The following is a 20,879-nucleotide window of genomic DNA, read 5'->3' on the forward strand; positions in this document are numbered from 1 at the left end:
TGGGTCAAACAGGATATGATAGTCTTTTCGTTCGAGCACCTCTTATTGACTCATGGGTTGCAAGAGAGGAGGTTATTGGCCGAACATTTTGAGGAACTATTCTTTCATAATTATTAGGAAACATCAGTGGTTCATTGGATGTCGATGGATTTACACTTATTATAGTCAAAATCAGATGCTTCGAGAAAAGATAATGTTGGTGTCTCTGGTCAGGGCCTAGCACTTACGTGGTTCCAAACCACCTAGTCGGCTCCAAAGGAGCAACGACTAATGCAGCTTCTCCCAATACAATAAGCCAATGCTAGGACTAATGCAGTTGCGCCCAATGCAAGGAGCAACAACTAATACAGGTACACCCAATGCAATAAGCCAACGCTAGGACGTTGGGCTACCATTTGCCTAAGTGCAGGGAGATTTAGCATGAATGCAATTAGTTCTTGTGGCTATCCAGATTCCAAACAGTCTTCCACATCCAGATAGGAATAACTTAAACACAAGATTGAACACTAAGACAGAAAGCAACAGTAAGACAAGGTCCAATCCATTCTTGAGTATTATAGTACAATGCCTTAGAAGAACTCTGCTCATGAACTGATCACTCAACTCTCCCTCCTCTGTCCCTATTCGATAGTGTTCCTCTCCTCAAGGTTTGAGTGGACCCAACATGAATCTCTCAAACTAGATAGTAATGCACTCACTCCTACAATCTTAGCTAGGTAGACTAGATTCACTCTAACTCTTCTATCCCCTTATTTGACTAATCCTCTTTCTTTCATTACAACCATGGGTACTACCTGCTAAAGCCCCTCATCAAATGGAGTCACCCAGATCCGCGAGTCATAAGAAACCGCTGCTTCCATGTACCGCTTTGGATCCAGGGGAGGGGCTGATTTCTTGTTGTGATGCACCTACTTGAGAGCTGCCTTGGCCTTGTCTTTTTGTCTTCAACACTTCCAACAAGTTCATAAATTTTGCAATCTCCTCCCAGTTGGAAGGTCTCAGGGCACCTACCTGCTATAAGGTTGACTGGATTAAAGTATGCATACATTTAAGGGTAGTGCCCTTCCAGATTCCCATGCTCTTTTAGCCCAATTCCTCCTAGATCCTTCTCTGCAAATCTTCTTTTGCATCCTTTTCCCTTTTTACCTCCTAGATCCTTCTCTGCAAATCTTCTTTTGCATCCTTTTCCCTTTTTACCTAGCCTTGGAAGTCCTCTATCATCTTATCTTTTGCTTCGACTTCCTCGGCGGCGTGCACCCTCCTCATAGCATCCATTTGCTCCTGCCTCTTCCTCGCCTCTTCTGTGTGCGCCCTTCTCATGGTGTATAGTTGCTCTTGTCTCTTCTGGAGGTCAGTATGGGTTGTTGTCAAAGCGACATTCAGCTCATTGACTACCATTTTTCCTCCTCTTCCTCTTGTCACCCTTGCAGGAGTGGTAGAGGGTCTTTATTGTGAACCCATCCCGCCTCTGCTACTCTTTGAACTCCTCCACCAGGGCCTCTAGCTCTTCGATTTGCGCCCTGAGTGAGGCTTCATCATTGTTAGATTACTGTAACACCACTACGGGCGTTACCACAGGAGGGGACGGCCTCTGGTTCACCACCCAGCCGCCGCAGAGGAAGAATGAGGATTGCCCCTCATTCCCCAGGCTATATAGTGTGTGGCCTGTCGTCCACACTAGCCTGGCCGCCCATGGCTCCGCATGGGCGTCCTCTCCCACTGAACCCCAGATGGCCACGTCCTCGGCGCTCCGGCCGAGGCGTTGATGCTAAAGCCCCGTTTGGCCATCCGACCGGTCTGCCCGTCGGTCACAGGCGTTATAGCCTACGTGACATTACTCCCCCCTTAAGAGGAGTTTTCATCCTCGAAAACAAACTGGGGAAACCTCTTGGAAATTGCATTATGGCGTTCCCAAGTAGCTGCCTCCTCATCCCTGTCTGTCCATTTAACAAGTACCTCCTGGTACACTTTATGTCGGGTTTGTCTGTCACGATACCCTAAAATCTTTTCAGGTTCATGTGGTATCTTTGGTGGCTCTATCAAGTCCACCAAAATCTCTGGAGAAACTGCGTTCTCTAACCCGTGAACTGATTTCTTCAGTTTACTGACATGGAAGACAGGATGGACTTGAGAATGGACGTGAGAACTCTTTGGTAACTCAAGTTTATATGCTACGTCCCCAATCTTCTTAAGGATTTTAAAAGAACCACAATATCTCGGAGAAAGTTTATCACACTTTCCCGTTTTCATGGTTTCTGACTGCGCAGGAACCTTGAGGAATACAAAGTCACCTTCTGCAAAGGTCACCTTTCTACGTCCTTTATCCGTATAAGTTTTAACGCGATCCTGAGCGCTACGAATACTCTCACGTGCGGCTCTAAGCATATCATTCATATCTTCAAGGGAATCCTTGACAGATTGAATCTTCTCCTTTTCTAGGCCTACAACCATCGGAGATCTCGGCTGGAATCTTCCCAATTAGATTGCTTCTTACTAACACTTCTTACTAACATAAGAACGCAACATATCCTCTAGAATTTGGTTAACTCTTTCAGTTTGACCATCAGACTCCGGATGATCTGCCGTACTCATACTCAGAGTAGTATCCAACTTTTTGAAGACTTCCCTCCAAAAATGACTGTTGAACTTTCTATCTCTATCCGACACTATATCTGGAGGGGCAGGCCATATAGCTTGTAGAGATGTTCAATAAAGAGTTTTGCCAACTCTGGCGTTTTAACAGTTTTCTTCGTGGCGATAAACTTTGCCATTTTAGTTAACCTATCCACTACCACCCACACCGAGTCATTCCCTCGACTCGTCTTGGGTAAACCGGTAATGAAATCCATGGAAATGCTTTCCCATTTTGTTATGAGAATATATTTTAAGTCCTCTTTAAAAATATTATTTTTCCCTCTTGAGTAATTTGGGGACGCCTAGGTTACTCTTGCGTCATGCCGGTTAGGTTAATATCGTGGGTGACACCACTATAAATATTAATACGTGCGGTATATGACGTATGCTTGGGGCCGCCGTCTATGATTATTTCAGTTAGGTTTGTGTGGCAAGGTGATTCCTCGGGTACATACGCCTGGTAGTCATGAGTTGGTTATGGTTTGTGCCTGTTTAATATTTGTGGGATTAATTTAATTACTAATTGGGCTTATATTTTCAGGTCAAGAAGATTACAAGGATTGATGAATAATGTTGAGGAGAATGTTTCATATGCGCATCATATTTAGTAACCTTAGTAGTTGATTTTTCCATTTTGATACATTGAGAAAAATACATTTATAATGTTGAATTTAATAAAGCCTAAAGGCTTTACCCTAGCCCCAATTTTAGGGACACTCTATTTTTGTTGTGGAAGAGTGTCGTGCTCTCTAAAGGCACACTTTGTATATTTTTGGGGGGCTATGGCCTATTTTAGCAAGAAAGCTAATAAAAATACTCTTGTGTGGGGGAAGGCCACGCACAAGGGGGGGGAAGATTGCACCCAGCATGGTGTTGATGGTGATGTTTTTCTTTCTCTTGTCTTATGTTTTGCTATATGTTTTAATTTTTAATTTAATTCAAGTAGTTGTTTTAATATTTGATGTATTTTTATGAGTTTTTGATTATCCCCTTCAAGACGATTAAAGGGTCCCGTTATAGTGGTATCAGAGCTTTGGTGTAATTTAATTTTCTTGAAGGCGGTCAAAAGAGGTGAAAGAGACAAAAACAAAGGTGATTTTGGTAATTTTCTTGAATTTAAATTAAAGAAGAACACGTTTAGGGATTTTTGTTTATATATGGATGAAATAAAGCTTGTTTTTAACCATTGGGTAATCAATCTCCATCAATCTATTGTGGGTTTCTCAAAACCATAAAACCACCTTCCTCTTCACTAATCCTCTTCTTAATCTGTCCGTACAGATTGAAAGAGCAAGCAGAGGAGCATGGAGAGCCATAATCAGAATTGCTAAACATTCCCTTTGCTTAGTTTCTATAATCAAGGGTGGGAGGTGATGGATTTTTCTTAATTTCTCTCAATTAGTAAAAGCGCATCTCTTTGTGAGAAATGAGTAAAAGCCATATATATATATATATATATATATATATATATATATATAGCCCGACGGCGGCGACCGCTGCGAATTTAGGGAGGGGAGGAATTTTCAGATTTGCGAATTCAGGGAGGCGCAGAATTTTACTCTTGCGCTGATTTTTTTTTAATTTTTCTCCTTGCGCGCTGCGCGGGTAGTGTCAAGAGGAGAGGTTTGTTAGTTTAAACTTATAAAGGCCTTGATTAAGCTTTAATAAAGCTTTATAAACCAGCATTATATATATATATATATATATATAAATTTTTATTGCTGTAATTTTTATTTTTTATTTTTAAATCTCTCCTTCATCACGGGCGCTGCGTAGATGAATAAATCATTAGCAAAGCTTTATAGAGATAAAGCTTTATTTAAAAAAATAATAATAATATAAAAAAAAGCTTCATATTATCACTAATATTATTTTTCATTCCTCTTCTCAAAATTTGGGTTAGCTGAGCTAATAGTTTCAGGCTGAGAAATGCTTGAAAAAGCTTTTATTATAAAGCTTTGTTAAGTTTTTTTTAAAAGCTTAAAGCTTTACAAATGAGATCAATAAAATGTTTTACAAAAGAATTTTTTTTTTGGACTACTCCCATCATATTTTATGGAAAAGAATCTCATGTACATATAGTTAGTTTGGATTTCTTCTACAGATTTTTAGCACTTACCTCAAGAGAAATTTTGAGAGTTGTCAAATTCTTGTGAATAATGTTGTTTTCTAAATCCTCATGAAGTCCGAATAATATAAACAGCTTGTTAGTGAAGATATCATTAAAATGTTGCTTTAACCTACGGCTAGTTTTCTAATTTTAAAGGGTACATGGATTATTTCTTGAAAAATTATGCATTTGTGTATTGAGCTAACTTGGCAGGACTCACATCTAGCTCGACGTTCCATATGAGATAAGAAACCCTATCTTTTCTCTTGTTTTAAATTTTTCCTATTCTTTTTAATTGTCAGGAAATGGGTGAATATTCGCAGCACCATCGTATTATTCAGGAACAGCTTGATTCTCTCCATATTCTTTTGAATCAAGGACGAGAGCATCGAGACAACTTTCAAAGAAAGATTGAACGGCGTCTGTCTAGAATGAACAAATATATTAAGAAGAAAGTTAAAATTGTGGAAGCATCTGACATGCATAGCCCGACCAATGACATCGTATCCAAGTTGTCTATTGTCGAGTGTTTCAGGTGTAAGATCAAGGGACATTATGCTAAATCTTGCCCAACTAAAAAGAAGAACCAAATTGCACAAAAGGACATGCTTGACACCGAAGAGGTCAACGCACTCGACACACTAACCAAAGGTGGAGGTATGTGTTAAAAAAAAATTTATTGTATACAATTTCTTGTTTGCTTTTGTATCTGTTTTCTGAATATTCTTTCCTTCTAGATCTAGTTAGAAAACTTTAGCTCCTGAAAAGAATTTTAGATACCGTGACTTAACTAGAAATATCGAGACAAGATTAGCAAAAGTTATCTTCAAGATCTAGTTGCCCAAATTCAAGTAAAAATGATTGCTAGACATTTCATAGAAGATTAAGACCAATTTGAAGATTCAAGAATCAAGCAAGTTTCTCCAGTCTTTGATTCAAGTTATCAATTACTTCACCATCGAATTTAATGATGATGAGAAAAGTAAAGAAATAGCTCTCAAGTGACTAGAAACCAAGCTTAAGTTGTATACCAATCACAATTACGAAGTTTATACCAATTCAAGTAAAGTTTTGTCTAAATTTTCAAGTGTTCTAGTTTAAGATCTATCCAAGTAGTACAAGATTCTTTCTAGACTAAGAATTGTTCTAAGTCAAAGATATATTCAACCACAAGATTTAAACCCCTTAAGAACAAGATTTATTTAAGAATTACAATTATGATTTAACTAAAGACTAATCTCTCAATTTTCTTCCATTCAAGTATTTTTAATCTAAGCCAAGATTCATTACTAGTATATCAAGTTCTTGCTATCAACTAAGGCGCAAGATGTCTATTTTTCTTCAAGTTCTGATTTCAAGTTTAAGATTAAGCTTAAGATCAAGATACCCTTTAGATTTCATTTTTTACAAGTAAGATTCACAAATTTAAGAATTATAAACCTATTCAAAGATTATAATTTTTGAATTTAGTTAGACAATTACAAGATTAAGATTAAGATCAAAAACAAATCTCGAGAATTTAGTTAGACAATTACAAGATTAAGATTAAGATCAAAAACAAATCCCGAGAATGCACAAGTGTCTATGGTAGCTAAAACATGGTTCCATTCTAGGGCAGGGTCCCTCATTTGGGGTCTCACTCACGTATAATTTTTGAATTTAGTTAGACAATTACAAGATTAAGATCAAGAACAAATCCCCACAAATTCATCAAGTTATTGATAGTAATGTAAGTGATTATTTTTTAATCTTAAGTTGATAAGAATTTCTAATTTGACCTAATTCATTTTTGGAATAAGCCTTGTAGTTTAATTTTGAGAATAGAGAAAAGTTATGTCAAAATGAAAGTTTCAAAGGGAATTAGCTACTCCGTCTCAAACTTCTATTCTTAAGGTAGTGTCGTGTGGAATTAATCTATGGTATGGGACATTAGATTGGTTTTACATGGCTACACCAGACGTATCTATGTCTTCTATCTTTCACCAGCGTGAGTGTTTGTATGTGGAAGGTACCTCTGTGGTATGGGACACTTAGATCCCTTTTACATGCGTTCACTTGTTTGGTTTTATTTTTAGAAATTGTTTGATGTGATGATCTTGTCCTCCACTTGTGCCATGAAGCCATCCACTCATTGATTGTACAACTGAGGACAGTTGATTCCCAACAGGCGGGACTTTTATGATCCATGTTAATCAAATATCTTTTGACATTCAAAAACCATCCTCAAGAAGATGCAAAATGGATGCCCGAGAAATTTTTCCGAGCTTATCTTGAGATCCTTCGTTCTTTTCAAACCCAACAAACCTGCAATTGAGGGCAATTGCAAACTCAAGCAAGAGGGATGTTATGAGAATATATTTTAAGTCCTCTTTAAAAATATTATTTTTTCCTCTTGAGTAATTTGGGGACGCCTAGGTTACTCTTGCGTAATGCCGGCTAGGTTAATATCATGGGTGACACCACTATAAATATTAATACGTGTGGTATATGACGTATGCTTGGGGCCGTAGTTAGGTTTGTGCGGCAGGGTGATTCCTGGGGTACATACGCCTGGTAGTCATGAGTTGGTTATGGTTTGTGCCTATTTAATATTTGTGGGATTAATTTAATTATTAATTGGGCTTATATTTTCAAGTCAAGAAGATTACGAGGATTGATGAATAATGTTGAGGAGAATGTTTCATATGCGCATCATATTTAGTAACCTTAGTAGTTGACTTTTCCATTTTGATACATTGGGAAAAATACATTTATAATGTTGAATTTAATAAAGCCTAAAGGCTTTACCCTAGCCCCAATTTTAGGGACACTCTATTTTTGTTGTGGAAGAGTGTCGTGCTCTCTAAAAGCACACTTTGTATATTTTTGGGGGCTATGGCCTATTTTTGCAAGAAAGCTAATAAAAATACTCGTGTGGGGGAAGGCCACGTACAAGGGGGGGGAGATTGCACCCAGCATGGTGTTGATGGTGATGTTTTTCTTTCTCTTGTCTTATGTTTTGTTATATGTTTTAATTTTCAATTTAATTCAAGTAGTTGTTTTAATATTTGATGTATTTTTATGAGTTTTTTATTATCCCCTTCAAGAAGATTAAAGGGTCCCGTTACACATTTCCCCTGAGGAATCTCCAGCAGATGGAGTATGACTCCAACGTTAAGACGTTTGTGTTTATTGACCTGGCACTTACTGCATTTCAGCACAAAAGTCTGGACGTCCTTAAACAAGCTAGGCCAATAAAATTATCTTTTTACTAGTGCATAGGTCTTCTGAATCCCGGGATAACCCGCACTTGGAGTATCATGACTTTCTTTAAGAATTTGGATCCGAAAGTCACCAATAGTTGGTACAAGGGTAGAGTAAGTACCCGTCGTCAATGGAGTAATTAGCATATTTCTCCCCCCGACGAAGTTTATCACTCCCTTATCGACGAGCGCACTCCGGACCGAACAATGGTCGGGCGTATACGGCCTGACAATTCGGTCGGGGTCAAACCCACCGCGATCGAGGACAAGAGACCTGAAAACCCTAGAGAAGTAGAAGGCGGTGGGGACACACTACGCCTAGCAGACATTTTAATTCTTGCAGAAATAAAAATGCAAGAACTCGAAAATTATAAAAAAAACGCTAATAAAATGAGTAGTGGTGGAGAGAGAATAGTCATCCCCCTTACGGTCGCCTGCGACGATTGTCGTCGTCGACTGCTGATTTGTGTTGTGCTGTTGTGAGCCTCTACAAGCGTCGCTACTTCGGGATGCTCCTATCCGAGAGGAAGGTTCCTGCAACTTATAAAAAAATTAATCCCCGCGGGAACCTGTTTCGAACCACCCTCGATTATCCCTCGCCGGGATTATCCCTCCACTGCTGCCGGGGCTGCCGGGAGAGAGGTGTTCGTTTGATTTTTTTCTTTTTCTTTTTTTTTTCAAAAAAATATAAAATATATAAAATAAAAAATAAAAATTCGTGGCTGGCCGCCGGCTGCACTGGCCTGGCTGGCCGCTTGTGGGCTGGCCGTCGGCGCTAGCCTGGCAACAGAAGGCGTGGGTGAAAGCAAAGTTTAAAAGCAAAAGATCTTAGAGCATAGGTTAGCGAGAAATTTTGGCATAGTGATTTTGGAATTAGGCTTTCAATGAAGAGGTAGCCAGTCGTTGTCGTGATGCATGCCTTCCCTAGGTATGGTCATAATTGCTTGACATCTCCATGATTTCCCCAAATCCCTTTCATAATCTGACCCCATGAGTGCCTCTTACACCCTTTGCAAGGTGGCAACCTTGATTTTCCTGCCACCTCTACACTGCTGCGAGCAGTTGGCTTCTCAATTTATGTGCACACCGAAATTATATTTACATATGTATATCCTAATTTTTTATTTTGTTCTCTTCTATTTTTATTTTCTCCAAAATTTTGTCCTAATTTTTTGATCCTGACTGGACTTAAACTTTTCTTCTTGGGGCATCTTCCAGATCTTGACTGGATGCTTCTGCTTGTTGAACATTCTCCAGATCTGAATCTGGGTCTGGACACACTTTTTCTTGCTGGATATTCTCCAGATCTGGATCTGGATCTGGATCTGGACACACTTTCCTTAGGTACTCCACATATGGATTTGGATCTCGACACACTTTTCTTTCACGACATACTTGTCCTGCTAGTTCTGGCATTTTTTTGTAATAAGGCTTCAGCCCTGTACCCATTCACCAGTTTCCTTAGACTTTCTCTAGCCAGACTTGCCAGCTCAAATGTTCTTGTTCCCATTTTTCTGAAAATTCTGAATGGGCCCGTCCATCTCATTTTTAAATTTCCTAGGTGGAGTCCCATACTTTATGAGAACAACAAGACTGCATCTCCTTCTTCAAAGATCTTGAATTTCATGTTCTTGTCCACTGTAACTTTCTCCTTTTCTACACAATCTCGGCTATCCATGCATTGTGTAGTCTCCTTTCATCCAGCTTAAGGAGTTGTTCGATCCTGTGCACCTATGATTCTTTCAGAGAGAGCCTTTCTGCTACAGCTATCTTGAGGCTCTGTGTTAGGAACTCCATGGGCACTATTGCTTCCAGTCCATACACCATGCTGAAAGGTGTAAGTGTAAGTCCTATTGCATTCTTATACATTGTTCAGAATGCCCACAATGTACAGCTTTGTGTCGTAGTCGGTTCTATTCTCATTCACTGTCTTAACCAATATTCCCTTCAGGATTTTATTTATGGATTCTGCTTACCCATTTTCCTATGGATAGTAGACTGTTGACTTCTTATGTATTATCATGTGTTGCTCTGTCAGTTTCCTGATCACTTCAGTAAGGAAGTGGTTCCCTTGGTCACACTGACTATCTCTATTGGGCAGGAATCTTGCAAGTTCTTTGGCATTCTTGGGCGTCGGCAACTTTACCAATGATTGCGACCTCGGATCCACAACTAGCCCTTGTTTGCAGATACTATGTGCTCTCTAAGAGGGATCCACTTGTTACGGTAAAGCTGTAACAAGTGGATCCACTTGTTACAGTAAAGCTGTACTTGGGTGGATTTAAGCTTAGTCTAGCCTTCTTGCACTTCTCTAGGCACATTGTGAGGTGTGTTATGTAGTTTTCTTTCTTTCTGAACGCACTAAAATCATCCACAAACACCCTCATGAAGGTGGTTAGATATCCATAGAATAGTTTCTGAACCATCCTTTGGAATGTAGCATGAGCATTTAACGTCATTACATTGGAGGCAAAAGCCCCCCATTCTGTCATGAAGGTTATTTTTTGTTTATCTTTCGGGGCCATCCGTACCTAGTTGTACCCGCTGAACCCATCTAGGAAGGAGTATGTCTCATGCCCGCATCCAGCAAAGAAATCTATGAATGGTAGCACGAACGGATCAGATATGGTGGAGGCGTTCAGCTTGCGGTAGTAGTCAATGTAGACCTTCAACTTCCCATTTTTCTATGGGACGATGACTATTGGTGAAAGCCATTCCACCATCCCCACTCTTAGCAGCTTGTTAATCTCCTTCTTCACTTGTTTTGTGTAGTTGGGGTTCATTCTGTATCTGCTCTGCTGGATAGGAGTTGCATCCTCTTTTAAGTTGATCTTATGTTGGTATAAGCTAGGATCAATCCCCTTCATGTCTAAGTAATTCCAGGTGAACACATCTTTGTAGGACTTCAGTAAATCTAGGAGCCTTCCTCTGAATTCTTGATTAAGCTGGGCACTGATTTTGATTGTTTTTGGTTCTTGGTCATCCCCTAGGTTCACTTCTTCAAGTTCGTCTTCCTGGAATCTGATGTTCCGCTTCCTGAGTTGGGCTTCCTCTTATTTGAGAGCCATCATGGCCTTTTCTTGCTCAGCTGGCAGTTCTGCCATACTATCCTGAGTGTCCTCTTCTTTCCTTGCACTTTCTTCATTTAGTAGCACTTCAGGGTGAGCCACCAGGATTTCTAGATCGTACCTTTGTATGATCCTTTCTATGTCCACCTCAAATAGCGACAGAGGATCTAGATTTTCCTTTATAATCTACTCTTCTTCGTCATCTTCCACCCCTTTCAGGTAGTTTAGGTCCTCTGCATGCATCGGTCAATTGGCCAGATGTAGCTTGTCTTTTTGTGCGGCTAAGATATAGACCTTCTTTTTCCCTCTTCTAATCGTGATCTTATTTGTATCCTAGTTGTGCTTTATCCATCCACTTTTGAGCCACGGTCTTCCCAAGAACATGACATATGCACCCGCTATCTCATTAATTTTGAGGATTATGAACACGACAATGAACATGCATCCTGTCTCTTCTATGTGTTCTTCCCTGATTATCCCAATTGGTCAGAATCTTCTTTGGTCAATGCCATGCGGATCTAGAACAGAGCTGGTTGCATGTCAGTGATGCGTAGATTTTTAGCCATATGATATTATGTTCACTCCTGATCCTCTATGTAGAATGACTCTTTCCACTGTTTTCCCTCTAATCTTGATGGTCACTTCCGAAAACGGACGTCACAGTCCTGGACTGTTTCCACATTCCTGCATTCTATTGCCCCGATGGGTTTTCTAGTTCCTACAAAGGCATCTACGCCAGTTTCTCATTTGGCTTCGTGCTCTACAACTTTGGCCTATCTACGAGCGGTGCCACATTGCTTTGTTTAAGCTACCTTCATTCTCCATACATACTCCATTGTACTCTTATGACTCTCTCTTGAACATTCCTAACACCATTGTGTGTGTAGTCCATTTCCTGATTTATTTCAAAACTAGCTTCACTCTCTTGTGAAGACTGATTGTGCAGGATTGACTTAGAACTAACCTCTATTTTCCTAATCCCCTACCTGGCGTACCAGTTCCCCAGCATGATCGCCAAAAGTGTGGGCGTCTGGTCGTCTCAGGACCCGGCACTTACGTGGTTCCATACCACCTAGTTGGCTCCAGAGGAGCAGCGCGACTAATGTAGCTGTGCCCAATGCAACTAGGTGGTTCCATACCACCTAGTTGGCTCTAGAGGAGCAGCGACTAATGTAGCTACGCCCACTGCAATAAGCCAATGCTAGGATGTTGAGCTACCATCTGCCTAATGTAGCTGCGCCCACTGCAATAAGCCAATGCTAGGACGTTGAGCTACCATCTGCCTAAGTGCAGGGAGATTGAGACTTGATTGAGCACGAATGCAAGTGGGTTAGTTCTTATGGCTATCCATATTTCACACAGTCTTCCACATCCAGACATGAATAACTTAACATAAGATTGAATACTAAAGAGACAAAAAGCAATAGTAAGACAAGGTCTAATCCATTCTTGAGTATTATAGTATAATGCCTTAGAAGAACTCTGCTCATGAGCTGCTCATTCAACTCTCATGTGTCCCTATTCGATACTATTCTTCTCCTCAGGGGGCCTGAGTGAATCTCTCTATCCAGACAGTAATGCACTCACTCCTACAACCTCAGCCACTAGATCCACTCTAACTCTTCTGGCCCCTTATCTGACTAATCCCCTTTCTTTCATTACAACCATAGGTACTACCCATTCATCATCAAGAAGATGTTACAAGTTTGTTATAAAACAAGAAGGCCCAATTTGTTGCAAAACCGTTAGTCCAGCAGCGATCTAGGCGGCAAACGAATTGGTTGGCCCGCCAATACCTAGCGATCACGGTGGACGTTGCGCTAGTAGGCGAAGACCACGGGTGATACTCAGAAACATTTGTGCTTGGATTATCGAGATTAGTCCGGAACCTCCTCTCTAGATTCTTTATGGCATGTTCCAACCGCCTTCTTCTGGTACTTCCTTTGTTGCAATGCCCCTTGACATGAACTGATGGGGCGATCGTGGGCATAATGTGGCTTGTAAGCTCTCTTCCTACCGCTTACCCAAGCATGCCCTATGCTAGTCCTCTCGTTAGCCCTCTGGAACTGCACATCGATGGGCCATGCCTTTGGATACCTTGCCCTTGCCCTATGTAATGCTTCCATAGCTGCCATGCCTCTTGTGTCCCTATTTGGTACTGTTTCTCTCCTCAGGGCTTGAGTGGACTTGACATGAATCTCTCTATCTAGACAGTAATGCACTCACTCCTACAATCTCAATCGGGTAGACTAGATCAACTCTAACTCTTCTATCCCCTTATCTGACTAATCCCCTTTCTTTCATTAGTACCACGCGTACTACCCATTCATCAAGAAGTACAAATTTGTTACAAAATAAGAAGGCCCAGTTTAGTGTACACCAGTCAATCCAACAAGGATCTGGGTTAAACTAGTGCCTCACCTTGGGGAGCACCTGTTCTCTTCCAGAAGAAGAGAAGAATCCTGAGATTATACATTGACTATAGGGGACTGAACCAGTTAACTATAAAAAATAAATAGCCTATTTCCCATATTAATGAGCTTCTTGGATCGATTGCATGGTGTCCAAATGGTTACCAAGATAGATCTTAAGTTTGACTATTACCAGATCAGGATCAAGTAATTGGATATTCCTACTAAGACAGCCTTCAATACTCGCTATGATCATTATGAGTTCACAGTGATGCCCTTTGGACTGAATGACCAATGCCCTAGCCACATTCAACCAACTAATGTAAGAGATTTTCAAAGATCAGTTGGATGACTATGTGTTGGTATTCTTTAATGACATGCTAGTATACTCTAAAGATGTTATAGACTACGAGAAACATGTACGCAAGGTGTTGGAGATTCTAACAAAACAGAAGCTCTTCATCAAAAAGAGCAAGTGCACCTTCTTCACATACTGTGCACCTTCTTCATTGATCATATTGAATACCTAAGCTTTATAGTATTTAAGGATGGGATTTCAGTAGATCCAGCTAAGGTATAAGCAATAATAGATTGGTTGAAACTAAAGACAATAAAAAAGTTAGGGTATTTGTAGGGTTGATAAGGTGTTACAAGATTTTCACATCTAGATATGCCAAGATAGGCACACCCCGAACCGCTTTTCTAAAGAAGAATGTACCTTTCTTGTGGACTCCTGTGTGTCAAAGTGCCTTTTATAAGCTAAAGATAGCTTTAGTCTCACCAATCCCATCTTAAAGCTACACCCAAGTTTGGCAAACCATTTAAGGCATAACAAATGCCAATGGATTTGCTATTGAAGGGGTTATCATGCAAGATAGAAGGCTAGTAGCCTATAAGTCTTGAAAGCTTAGACCTCATGAGAGAAATTACACAATCCACGATTTGGAGTTACTAGCAATTATTTATGCCTTAAAGTTATGAAGACACTATCTTCTAGGGCAAAGATTCACATTGGTCACTAGCTATAAGAGGATAATTGAGACTTGAACCTAAGACTATCTTAGAAGTCTCTTAGGAATCGGATTTTGAGAGAGTACTTGATCAAGTAAAAGTTCTATGCGATCGAAGATGCCAATTGGAAGAATCTCGATTCTATAAGTGGGGAAGGTACTTGTTGTAAAAATATATATAGAGATAGAAATATCTTTGAACATAATAAAAACCTTGGAGATGGAAAATTTTGAAGATTCTCTTGAGTATTTAAAAAGTGTATAACCTTTAATTTGTAGTGTTGAACCTTAGAACCCCAAAAGTTCATATTATGCCCATTATTGTGCCAAGTGGTAGCATAGACTATAACACAAATTTTTAGAGAGAGAGAAAGTTCAAAGGTAGAGGAATAATATTTTCATATGCAGAATAATAATTTTTAGACCCAGGTACACGTAAAAACCTTGGTAGAAAATTTAATACATTAATACCTTGTACATTTAGTGCACATTGCACGATAAAATAAATCAGTTTTAGATCAAAGAGTAAGGCTAAGGCTAAAAGTATAAGGCTCTATCGTGCACATTACATGATAAAATAAATCAATTTTAGATCAAAGAGTAAGGCTAAGGCTAAAAGTATAACGTTCTATTAATAAAGGGACTTCAAACTTGGAGCATAGGGATCTATGTACACATTTTTGGCAATTGCACAATTATAAATCAATTTGAGTTTTAATGAGAAGTGAATTCATGGAATTTAATATTTTTAAATTTCTCATTATTTATAAATTCTCGTAGTAGATAAGTTTAGATTGGGACGCCTTTCTAAATTTAGGAAATCGTAGCTTACTTTGTGCATACAAGTGATTATGTACATATGTGTGAGAGTATGGATTCCATCGTCTATATTTATTACGTTTGTATGGTTATTTATATTTTTAATTAATGAATTTATTAATTGACTAGCATAGTTGATGTAAGTGCAGATCATTAAGCTGGATAATGGAGGCAATCTGGTGGTGGGTAAGGAAGATTTTGAGACACTCGACTTTGGGTGTTGGCAAATTATTATTTGATTTTGTGTAAAGTGCACCATTTATTCCATTTTGGATGGTGTCTATATATTTATTATCAGTGAATATATTTATCGAGACATGTGAAAGCTTGCTTATGCATATTTAATTTTACAAAAGATGTACACACTTATATGGTTTGAGGTTTATACCTATTTTGAGTAGTTTGGCTTGCACATTTAATAAAGCAAGCTATTTGAAATAGACATCTTTCTAAATGTGGAAACTATTTTGAGTCCCACAAGTTATTTTGCGCAATATAATTAAAATACACTAAGGAAGCGTGGGCTCACTCTTGTGTGGGGGGAAAATTGGACCCAATAATGTGTTATGTGCAAATTTACACTATGTCTTGTTAATTATTAATTTGTAATCGTGTGTTATGTGCAAATTTACACTATCTCTTGTTAATTATTAATTTGTAATTTATTTTACGGGTCATTGTTCTCCAACACAAGGCTAAAATAATTAGGATATGGATGAAAAAGGATAAAAGAAAGGTAATTGTAGATGAGAAGTGTTAGGCACTCCAATAATTATATAAAAAGGGTTATACTTACCATAAAGGTAATTAGATGAGAAGTGTTGGGTACTCCATGAATTAGATAAAAAGGATTATACTTGCCATGAAAGCATACTAAAAATACATGCATATTAATAAATTCTAAATTCACAAATCAAACTCTAGCCTTGTGAAGCTAGAGGTTAAGAAAGTAGCTTTTTATACTTTTATGCGAAAGCATGGGGGGGGGCTTGGGCTTATAAACATGTCCCTTCACCCTCTTTTTCTCCGTGCCTCCTTGTCTGGAAAGATGTGAGAGTGATTTTGCTATCAATTCAAGTCCCTTTCTATAATAAGTTAGGTACCGGGTGGTACACTTGCAAGTGGAGCTTCCCTTTTTGCATAGTACAAGAAGTTTTGGTATTTATGTTTGCACTTCTCTGAATAGAAAAATTAATGGATTTCTCTTGTTGGTGCTTGAGCTCTCCTCCACCCCAACTTGGTTTCACCTCATCAAATAGTCACTACTCAAGGTTAGTCCCCACTTGTGAATTCAAAATTTTGAATAATATCTCTCACATGAAGTACACCTTATACATGTGCTCTAGAAAATTTAAAATTTAATTTTTTATAATGATTAATATCTATCTCAAATCTATTTTGAAGTGATGGTCTGTGGAGTGTCTAAGTGAAAAAATCACTATTCTCCATGTTGAGACTGGTACATTGATGTATATATTAAATTCTATGAATTAACGATAAATAGGATTGTTCAATCCTTTAGCCTTAGGATTAATTTTTATCATTTAGCCTTAGGATTAATTTTTATTCTTTCTATTGTTAAATTGGCCCTTAGACACCCTTTGAAAGCTAGGATTAATGCTTTTGACCCTAACAATTAATTTTTGGGGAACTCTTATCCCAAGACAACTAATCTTAAAATTTGAGAAATTAGGCACTTATAATTAATGATTAGTTATTTGTGTCAAGCTAGTAATAATATTTATTTTCCACTTGTGTAACCCTAAATTTTGGATAAATTAGTCTTGCTTATGGAAATTTTCTAGTTCATATGTGGGAAATTTTTCATATACGCCCATACAAGATTCACATGCTATAGCTAGTTATATAATGCATATTAATATATTATGCTAAAAATAGTGTGTATGTGCTCAATTTATTGTTTTTACTTCTATAATTAGACTCTTTAAGCTAAAAATAACTTATGTACATAATTAGAGGCAGTGGTATACGTAGTAGATCATGCCAAATAAAACTTTATATGCTAAAAATAGCTAGTTAAGTGAAAAAATAGCATCGACGACAAACTAAAAATAACTATGTATGTTAAATTTAGAGCTAATAAGCTAAAAATAAATTTCCCTTGTTAAGTATAGTATTTAAGTGCTAAAGATAGCATCTAATGCTGATTTAAGACATTCAACTATAATTAGTAACCATATGAATAGAACGTTATTTGAATCCCATATTTGTGTTAAGGTCCAGATCCCTGATTGAAATTAAGACCCAAAAAGATTTTGAATGCCTTGAAGTAGCTTGGAAGGATGATCAGTCTAACATGTAGAGTTAAGGGAAATTTGACCTTATGGATTGCAAATAGAGTCCTCAAGAAAGAGGAAGGATTTATCAGATTGCAAAGGTTTACATGCACAATGACTTGTTTTGATGCTTGGTGCATGTTTTTATAAGAAATAATTGTTTATGAAAGTATTGATTTCTTTTGTTTACAGTGTGGTGGGCCTTTAACAGTACCTCACACATGGGTGTAATGCCATGTGGTTATCGCCCACTTTGCAGGACTTCACACAAAGGCATTTTTCGGAGACTCTTATCCCTCTCTAACTGAACAGAGATCATTCTAATGTACAAATCAATAAGGCATGTAGCTCTCGTTTATGCATTGGCAAGGTGAATACCTCAATATTTTTTATAGCAATGGGATTGAGTTAATCTCTCATTGGTATTGTATAGTGGGGTGAGTATACCCTCCACAATGGGGATGACCGGATTAAGTATATCTCCTAGGTGTCGATGATTTTCGGTCCAATATAAGGGCTCATACTCTCATACGTTATGTGGAGACTGGGACCTATGAGTACCTAGATGATGAGTGAAAGCTAAATGGCAAATTCAATTATGGGTGTGTGTGGCAATCACTGAAATCATGGACTAAGTGGTTGAGTGGAGGCTAACCCATTGGGTTGGATGGGGTTAGGCTTTGCCAACAGATTTGGTAGGAGTTGATGATGACCGGATTAAACACTCGAAAGTGGGTGGTAGGGTGGAGGCTAACCCATTGGGTTGGATGGGGTTAGGCTTTGCCAACAGATTTGGTAGGAGTTGATGATGACCGGATTAAACACTCGAAAGTGGGTGGTAGGGTGGACCCAAAAATGTGGGTGCTTTCCAAATGTTGAGACCAAAAGTGATTTTAAAATAAGAAAATTGGGAAATTTTCAAAAATCCATTCAATCGAGCATATAGAGTCATTGTCCTCATAATCTAGGAGTTGGGATATCTTGTTGAGCCCAGAAGAGCCCAAGATGTGGCCATCTTGTGAAAACTATGAAGATAATACCTCTAAGGGGGGAATGCATATGCATTTTCCATCATAAGAAATATATGGACAATCGTGGGGTATTTGTCTAGATAGTCGTCTCGATAGTGTCATATGAGACCTAAACGAGACACTAGACCTCATTGGATATTCTTCTATTGATCTTTTAGAATTAGAAGGGTTAGGGGTCTCATGTTATGGCTCTCATAAGCGAAGGGATTACCATCGTGCATGAGGACTGCCCCAATCCCATAACCACTGGCATTGGGGTCTAGTAAAATCTGGAAGTTGTCACACAAGGCGGCATGCTTCTTTCAAAGCTTGAAAGGATCTATAATCTCTATCTCTCCATTGAAATTGTTTAGCCTTCTTTAGGAGATCTGTTAACACATGTGCAATGTATGCAAAGTTCTTGATAAATTTCCTATGATAGTTTCATAATCCTAAGAATAATTGTAAATCATGTATATCACGAGGTATAAGGCAAGTGACAATGGACTAGATCAACTTGAATGCCTTTGGTTGAAACTCTATCAATTTTATCTTGAAAGAAACTACTCCTCTCATGATTGATATAGATTTGGTTTTCTTTCAACAAAGCTCTAGATGTTTCTTATGATCTTTAATACTTTTGCTAGTATATCATTAAAGAATACGACCACAAAATCTTGATGTTTGAGGAATATGTGGTTCCTTACAGGACTAAAATTCGATGACTAAAAGTCACAGAAGCATTGGTAAATAAAAAGGGCATTACCAAAAACTCATAATATGATGTTCATCATACGAGTAAAAGTCATAGAATCATTGGTAATTCCAAAGGGCATTACCAAAAAAGTCATAGAATAATTGGTAATTCCAAAGGGCATTACCAAAAAGTCATTAATGACTAGATTAAGTCTTGAACACTGTCTTATACACATCCTCCTTATTCATTCTTACTTGATGATAGGACTTAAAGGTAAATTTTGCTAAATACCCTAGCCCCTTCAATTTATCTAATAAATCATCAACTCTAGGGTTGGGGAACCTATTCTTTATCGTAATCTTGTTTAAGGCTCTATATTGTATATAGATATGGTAAGTGACGTTCTTTTTCTTGACCAAAAGTATAAGAGCACCATAAGGTGATGTTGTTGTTCTCTTATAAAAGATACGCATGTACAAGATCTAGAGGAGACTTGGCTCTATTTGTTACTTGTTTGCAAAAAGGGGATGTTGATACTATTTTGGCTACCATCATAAAAGCTTCACATGCATCTGATATCTCTAAAAAAGCTGGTAGATGTGCCATAATTCCCAAGACTTTTATGCCTCTTTTAAGACATAGCTTAGGTGCCTAAATCTCTCATGCCATAGCTTGCTAGTGCCCACATTCGCTTGTGTAAAAAAAGTCGATAACTTATATAGACTATTATGCCTTGTACCTCTCCCAATCATATTAGTTCTCCCTAGCATCCGAGATTATTACACTAGCCTAATCAAAGTGAATCCTCACAACACAATTTGGTATGGCCACAATAGAGAGTAGGTTCATCCATTGTACATGTGTTACATTTTAACAATTTCTTAGTATCATTATTACTTGACACAAAAGAGAGAGTATATGTGTCTTTTGTTGGACATTTGGCATCATTCCCAAGATTGACTCCCCTACTGGCTATAGGGGAGCTATACCAGTCTTTCTAGCTAGTCGCATGTTTAGGTGCTCCATTGTGTTGATGGCCCCACAAACCATTGGGTGCTATAAAATGCTCTAGCTTTGCATGGATTTCTTCAATTTCCACAAAGAGCTCCAATTCTACTTGAGCACTAGTACTTGACTCATTCTTTGATGGCTTCAAAGTATCATTCTTCTCATTTGCCTTCTACTACTTCTCATTTGCCTTCTACTACCTCCATATGCTCGGGCTTGTTATAGTAGAAGCATTTCACTATCTTCGTCTTCTTCTTTCTAGAAGAAGAGGGGTTACCATAGTCCTTCCCCTTACCTTTGTTTATGCTAGATGATAAAGTAAAATCACCACCATCCCTACTCTTCTGACACATCTTCTTCTTCAGCATGGCACCAAACCCTTCAAAAGTGAGAGGAGGATTCCCCATCTGAGTGTTTAATAAGGTGGCCAAGCTATCATACTTTTGGGGCAAGATCCTGAAGCACCTTTGCGCTAGATCTTCACTTGACTTGTTGATTCCAATTGCCACCATCTTATCTCACAAATACTTGATCCATATAATTAATTTCTTAACTGTTTCTCCATCAAAAAGC

The sequence above is a fragment of the Cibotium barometz genome, chromosome 4, assembly GCF_041138505.1.
Source record: "Cibotium barometz isolate CiBa-2024 chromosome 4, ASM4113850v1, whole genome shotgun sequence".
NCBI classification, from domain to species: Eukaryota; Viridiplantae; Streptophyta; class Polypodiopsida; order Cyatheales; family Cibotiaceae; genus Cibotium; species Cibotium barometz.